Consider the following 7,359-nt stretch of genomic DNA (forward strand, 5'->3'; position numbering starts at 1 on the left):
AAAGAAAACCAGAAAATTCTGGTGAACTACAAAGTGATTTGAAAGTGAATATTATTAAATACTGTTGTTTGAAGAGCTGTGTAAAATGACCTTTCATTAATATGCACACACTTGGTCTTCTGGTAGACTTCCTTTTATAAGTCAAATGTAAATAATGAGGCTCATGCATTTGGATGATAATATGCAAATTCTTTATTTGAAGATTTTTAGGTTGTTAAGAAAATAGGTTTTTATGTTTTTATGTTATTTGTTCTTTTTTCAACTCTAAAAGGAGCAAGAATTTCTTAATGTGGAATCATATCACTTTTAAAAGTTTTACATGGAAATACTTGGATGGCATTTAAAGTGTTTAAGTTCTGATACTTAAATTTCCTCTTTTGTGTTCTCCTTATTAAAAATCCATTCGTGAATGAGCAGAAGTGTTAGATTAATACATTGTTATGCTATCAGGTCAAAGGCTTGAACACAAGTGTATGCAGTAAATTTTTGTTTCCAGGCATACAATAGCTAGCTGCCAGTAAATCTTGTGAGCTACTTTGTGCATGAAATGTCCATAGGAGGGCCATGCCCTGTGCCAGCCAGGATGAAAATTTTCACAGAAATTCATGATCTGCTGAAGTCAGAGATTGATTCCAATCATCTTCTTGTGGAGCTGACTCACGTGTGAGCCCTGCTCACCCTCCACATAGCAGCCCTGATGCTGGGGCAGCTGCCTGGGGGTTGCAACTTCGCCAGCCCACCCGGTGTGGGGCCTCTGTAGGTGCAAACACTCACTTGCTGCTGTAGGGCTGCCATGGCATGAGAATGTCAGGGGTTCTCTGAGTTCTTTGCCTGGGCAGTGTTGTGGTCGTAGCCATGCTGGCAGCTTTTTCACCCCTCAGCTTGGGGCTTTTGTGCTCCTGCGGGTCTTTCTAGGGAGGGGAGGGAGGCTCTGGTCAGAGGTGCTGTAGTTTGTGGGTCCCACAAATAAATACCCAAGCATCAGAAGGCAAAGAGTGAGTACAGCTGGGGTAAGGGTACGGCTCCTGCCCGTGGGAATGTCAGGTCAGGAGCCTCTGCTGCAGTGCAGGGCTGGGAAGGAGGGTGAGGTTTCTGGCATCTGCTGGAAAAAGGCCCCTGGGGCTGGAAATGGGACAGCAGTGTGTTGAGGAGAGTGTGAAAGCTGGTTAGAGAGAAGATACCTTTCACACATGCAGGGCATGTGGCAGGAACACTGCTTAAAAGTCAAAATAGCCAACCACTTGGCAACTTCTGCACTGAGGAAGCCTTTTGACTGTGTTGGGGTGGCAGTGCTGCCGGGCAGCTGCAGTTCCCATCAGCTTTGGTGAGGAGAGAGTCCTCCAAGCACTTACTTCTGTTTAAGGTAATCTTTACTTAAAAAGAGACAAAAGAGGCGGAGCTGAATCCCTACACTAAGCATTGTGTACTTGTAACCATGGTTATTAACACCCTTCAGCCAGAAATTAGATTTTGCTTGGCACCTTTGGCCTCAGCTGACTCTTGAGCTGCCCTCAGAACCGGCAGCTGCTTCTGTCCCCCTGGACCCATTCACCACCCACTTCCTGCAGCTGCTTCCCTCCTCCTGCCTTCCTGCCACGGTCCCACAACTTCTGGCACTTCCCAGCCTGGAACAGAGCAACTGAGGAAGCGAGGCACATCTTAAATGTCCACTGGAAGCTGTGGCACCCACCAGCCTGGTGTTGGGCAGGCCGGAGGTACAGGACACTCTCCCCTCTGCTTTCCTTTCAGGTAAGAAAGGTTGTCCAACCCACTCAACACACATTTGGTGTTGGCTCTTTTAATTATTATGATATTTCATCCTGGTACAAGCTTTTAGCTCAAGTAAACCCATAGCAGCCTCATGAGTTGGTGCTTGAGAAACCTTGTGCTGCCACAGTCAGGCTTTTTTTGAACCAGTGATGCAGCTGAGTTTCCTCTTTCAGTGCTCAAAGTTCCATTACCAGACATGGTGGGTTTTGGAGACCAAATAACAGAATGGCTTAATGCTCCTCTGCATTAACAACAACAAAAAAAATATTAGAAATCTAAGCATATTTTAAAATGTGTTAGTACTATACAATGAAAAACTTAAGATGTTAATTAATTTTGTTTAAATTTTTACCCTACAAACAGGAGAGCTATTGTAGTGTATTTTAGCAAGTTAATTGTAATTCTAGACACATCACTAGAACTATGAGAAAAATTGCTCTGACACACTGCTAAGGTTAAGATAGGTAGGCAGGGCTTAACAGTGTCTCTTGGCCCCTCAGATAAGTAGGTGTTGGCTTATCTTCCTATATAGCTGATAGTCACAGGAAAACATAAATGGCTTTTATCAGTATGATCTTAAAAATCACATTAGGTTGTTTCTATTGGAGGAGAAAACTTGAAAATTGCAATGACAAAGCAAATTAGGCAAGAACAACCACGCTTCACAAACAGTTTTGGCTGTCAAGACACTAAAGAAGCATTTGTTCTCAAAACTTTCTCTTGTAAAGTCCTTTCACTTCACTGCACCCAGGCCCAGCATTTTCATGTGCTGTTGAGAAGTAGTTTTCTGCAGTACAGCAAGTCCTGTGTGCTTGCCCTCAGCTGGTGAGCAGGCTTGTGCAAAGGAACCCATCAGGCTGTTTTTCTCCTCCTTACAATGAAGAGTTTGGGATTTTGTGAGAGCACCTTTTAAGCTCTTAGTGAAAATTTAGCTGGGCAGCTGTCCTTGCTATAACGTGACCCAACAGGTGGGTTTACCCCCATCTGGGGTGGTTTTCTTTATCAAGTTTGCAACAAGTGTGGGAGGTAGCACAGTTCACACAATCTGTGTGCCCTGCTCTTTCTCCTAACACAAAGCACTGAAAAAACAGAAAAATACCTAAGAAAGGCTAAGTGGAAAAGTAGATGCACCTGCATGGAAATTGCTGCTGCTGTGTAATTTGGCTACTCTTAATGCAAAGAGCCTGATGTACTGAGCCCTGCTGGAAGCAGAGACACAGCCATTTGGCCAGTAAAAGCAAAAGGCAGGAAAAGACGTGACATAAATGTTGAGACCCCAGTAAATGCAGTGTTGGCTGGAGAAAACTAGATCATTAATGGATGGCAAATCTCTCACCAGAGGTTCAGGATGTTTGTGCTGTGATTACACCAGTGTGCCTGGCAGGCAGCACTGGTTGCAGGGGAATGGAATATTTCTGATGCTCTGCCCTAAAGCACCTACTCACCTCAGAAATGGAGTAACTTGTGCTTGGGGAGCTCTGACAGATGAAGAATTCCATGTAACTGAAATGGCTACAAGCTTCAATATTGGTCTTGGACTCACTAAGGTATCTTAAAGTCAACAAGGCTGATTGACTCTAAGTGTCAATACAGAGCTCCCAAATGTCGCCAGTGCACCAGCTGGAGCAGGACCTCTCTCTCCAGCCAGATGCAAGTCTGGGGTAAGCTCAAGTTCTCCCACTCATATTGTCACTCACCTTCCAGGTCCCCAGACTCAGGCCTCATGCTTCTCCTCTGTAACTATAGCCAGCAGCAATCTCAGACTCCAGACCTTCTCATCTTGAGTCTGACACCTTCCTGCTCTATAAATGTACATCCACTGTGACCCACAGGAGGGGAGCTGCCCACCTAAGGATGCAGCCCACCACCTCTGCCCATGTCAAGGTGCTGGTACTGCAGCTCAACTCAACCTGTTGCCTTCTGCAGGCTGGACTGAAATGTTGCTCTGCCTCTGTTAAACAGTAAACAAATGGGATGCTCCATAAGTTGGTTTCATGCTGCAGTGGTGTGTACATATGGAAATGTGGTGCTATGCCATGTGGAAACCTGCAACTCATTGATCTTGTCAATGAGAAAAAGTAAGAAAAGAGAAGGGAAGGGAAAGGAAGGGAAGGAAAGGAAAGGAAAGGAAAGGAAAGGAAAGGAAAGGAAAGGAAAGGAAAGGAAAGGAAAGGAAAGGAAAGGAAAGGAAAGGAAAGGAAAGGAAAGGAAAGGAAAGGAAAGGAAAGGAAAGGGTATCTGACTTTTTTTCCTATGTGTATGTCAAATAACTTCATAATTTACTGCTTTGTTACTGTGTGAATAGTTGAGAACACTCCAGAGCAATACTGACATCCTTCAGTTTTCTGACTGGATTTAAACTTCCAGAGGAAAAAAATGTCTGTTGGGTAACAAAAAGGATTACCTTTTACCTCTGCTTCTGCAAATTTTACTGCTGTCATCAGCTAAACATGTTTCTCTTCAAATATCAGCTGGTACTTGACATTTCCCAAATTAAAAAACTGGGGTAGACGCTCCTGCTACAAAATTATTAGCACACCAAGTGTTGGTACCTGTGAAAAGATCAGGAATGCTCTGTGCCTTCTAGGTGTCTTAAATCAGAACAGGAAATGAGTTACTATTTAACTTGCTTTTCACAGCAAAGTGCAGGAAGAGACTCTGGTACTTTGACAGAAATGTGATTTGACACAATGATGTGCTGAAAATCTCACTCTTACAGCGTTATAAAAATTTTGTGGAATTATTCCCATCATCCTGGCAGATGGGTGTCTGAAAGGAGGCTGTGTTTGAATGACAACGTATCTGGCCATAATAATCTTATATTGTTCAAGAGTGACGTGTTAGGTAGCAGTGGCTTTAAAAGCCTCCAGCATGTGACACTGCTCTAGCTAAGGATAAATGTAATACAAGTTGACAAAGCAACTCTGGCTGGGTAACCAGGAGAGCTGCAGGACCACTTGTAGACTGTTGTGCTGTAAATGTTACAGATCCCATCATTAAAAGTACCAAGAACTGCACCTAGCCAAACCCAAATATTAGAGACCCAATGCTAACAAAGTTACACTCCCGAAGCAAGGGCATCAGGCAAGCAGGGAAAAACAGTTGCTGAAGGTTTTGAGAAAAGCTAATGTTGCTTTCTGTCTCAGTAGGTGCCTTTAGCTGCACTATTACCAAATCTTGACTGCTTGTGATTTCTCACACTGCTGGTTCATGACTGTGAATCACTTATTGATTTAATAAATAAAGAAGGCCCTGTTTTGTTAATTGGTAGGCTTCTACACATATCAAGCTTGTTTTTATTAAATGTTGCAATTTCTTGGCTTCCTTAAGAAGAAGAATATGTAGGTGCAGTTTAAGGATTCCTAGTGAAGTAGTAAATTTCCATATTTGCTTAAATGAGGAAGTTTTCCATAGTATCTATTATGAGAGTATCAACATAACAGATGAGGGTGATTTTTTAATTATTATTTTCACCTAAAAGCAATTCTTGCTTCTTCAGGGATCCTTTACTTTTCACAGTTGTTTATACCAGAAGTATTGTGATAACAGATATTTAAAATACTTTTAAGCAGCGTTACCAGTTTTTGTCTTGGTAAGTTTCTAAGCCCCATGTATCTAGAATCTACAGCAATATAAAACCTGCTTAGTAATAATGAAAAAAAGAACCATGTATTCTAGTCCTCTCTGTTGTTTTTACAACATGTGTGTTCAACATGTTGTGTTCCCTGTCACAGTCATAATTTTGCTTGGCTTTCATTAATTAGTAAACAGGAGAAGCCTGTTTAACTGCAATAAAAGTGAATACCCAGGTGGCCTTTATCCCAAATATTGCTTCAGTAAGAAATAACTTCAGACAGGTTAAAAGTAAGCACCTTGTCCTAAAATAGTATGCAATAGCAACTGCAATTACAGTACTGCGCCATGACATGTAAAGAAGTCAAAGATACTTTTACCAAGCTGAAAAAAAGGAAAATTAATCATCCCTGGTAAGAATATTTAATCTGCCTACACAAAAATTTTAAACCAGACTTCTTGAAGCTGCTTCATATTATTCAAAGAAATGGGTATTTCTCATCCCTAGGACCTGTTGAATTGGATAGAGACCTAATACAAGGTTTGAAACTGTGAAAGAAAACATATATATAATGACAAGACGCTGTATGAATGAAAATATCTAGAGCTGATATTGTTAAAGTATTAATATATAGTACTTGAATACTAAAAATTAGAATGATAGAGACAGGTGAGGACTCCATCCTGCTATGCTGAAATTTTTTTTTCCCCAAGGCTTTATCTTGATGTTTTATCTCTCATTACTCATCTTAGTGTGGGCTTTCAGAAATTGAAAGGTCTAAGGGAGGTCTTTCTGGATGGGGACGTAGTTTGCCTTTGTTCCATCTGAAGTATAAGTTATTGGAATGTGTTGAAAACTAGAGATAACTGATTTTCTGTTTGACTGATTCAAGCTTCTATTTTGGAGAACCTATGTTAAATTCTGTGTCTAAGCTAGCAGTTAGCTCCTCAGTACCCGAACTGATTGAGGAAGGCCAGAGAGTCACAGGTACTTCAATCAGAAATAAGTTTTACATAGACTTTATAAATGCACGTGCCCGAGTCTTGTGTCATTGATCTGACCTAGCTGTCTGATTGACAGAGAGAAATAATGTAAATAATGCCAGCTATCAATCCTATAGAAAGTGTGAGTGCTCTGCATTGACAGAGATTCAGGAAAGACTAGAGTGGGGTTTTTTTATCATTCCCTTTGCTACTGTATTTACTGGTGGGTTGTTGGTTGGTGGGGTTTTTGTATTATTAGTTATTTTACATGCACACAGTTATCTATAAGCGAAATTCTGGTTTTGTGGAAGTTATTGAAAAGAACTGCATCATTTCCTCACTGCTAGCCTTCACTCCTTAATCTGTCACGCTCCCAAAGATTCCCTATAACTACTCAAAATCCAAGGGCAAGGACTTTAGATTAGAGTGCTGGCTGTGCTGAAAGGAATTTGGAATCAAAACCAGTTTTGAAATTGATTACATTTTGCTCTGTGTACTTGTGAGCATGCAGAGTGTAAGTAAAAAATTATCATTCCTCAAGGAAGGCAGAGAGGGAAGAGAAAGGTTACCCTTGGACTAACTCTGCGTTTCATTCAATGTGTCACTGTCCTTCGTGTCCTTCATTTGCAAGGGGCAGATGCTGTGTGCAGCATTCTGTGTGCAAAACAATAGATCTGAATGAAGAGCTGCACTAGGGATTCCACTCTTTAACCCAGAAGTCATTTTCATTGACTTCATTCTTTGTCAGAAGGTCAAATGAGCTTGTGAGGCTTCACGTTCCCCAGTGTAAGGAAAGTGAGAGTAATCCCTGAGATCTGTACTCAGTCCCAATGCTGATTTGGTGGCCCATGTGGTTCAGTTTCACATCACTTGGAGGCATCCAATCTTTTCCTTTGCAAAGCATTTCTGCAACTCGGCTTTTAAAGCTTGTAGCACTTGCAGTCCTTCTCTTCATGCAGCTTTTCCTCAAGAATCATCTGCATTATTTGGTTTCCATTGTACAGGCTTTATCTTTTGAACCCGACCTTTAAA

This window comes from Calypte anna, chromosome 1, assembly GCF_003957555.1.
Source record: "Calypte anna isolate BGI_N300 chromosome 1, bCalAnn1_v1.p, whole genome shotgun sequence".
Lineage (NCBI taxonomy): Eukaryota > Metazoa > Chordata > Aves > Apodiformes > Trochilidae > Calypte > Calypte anna.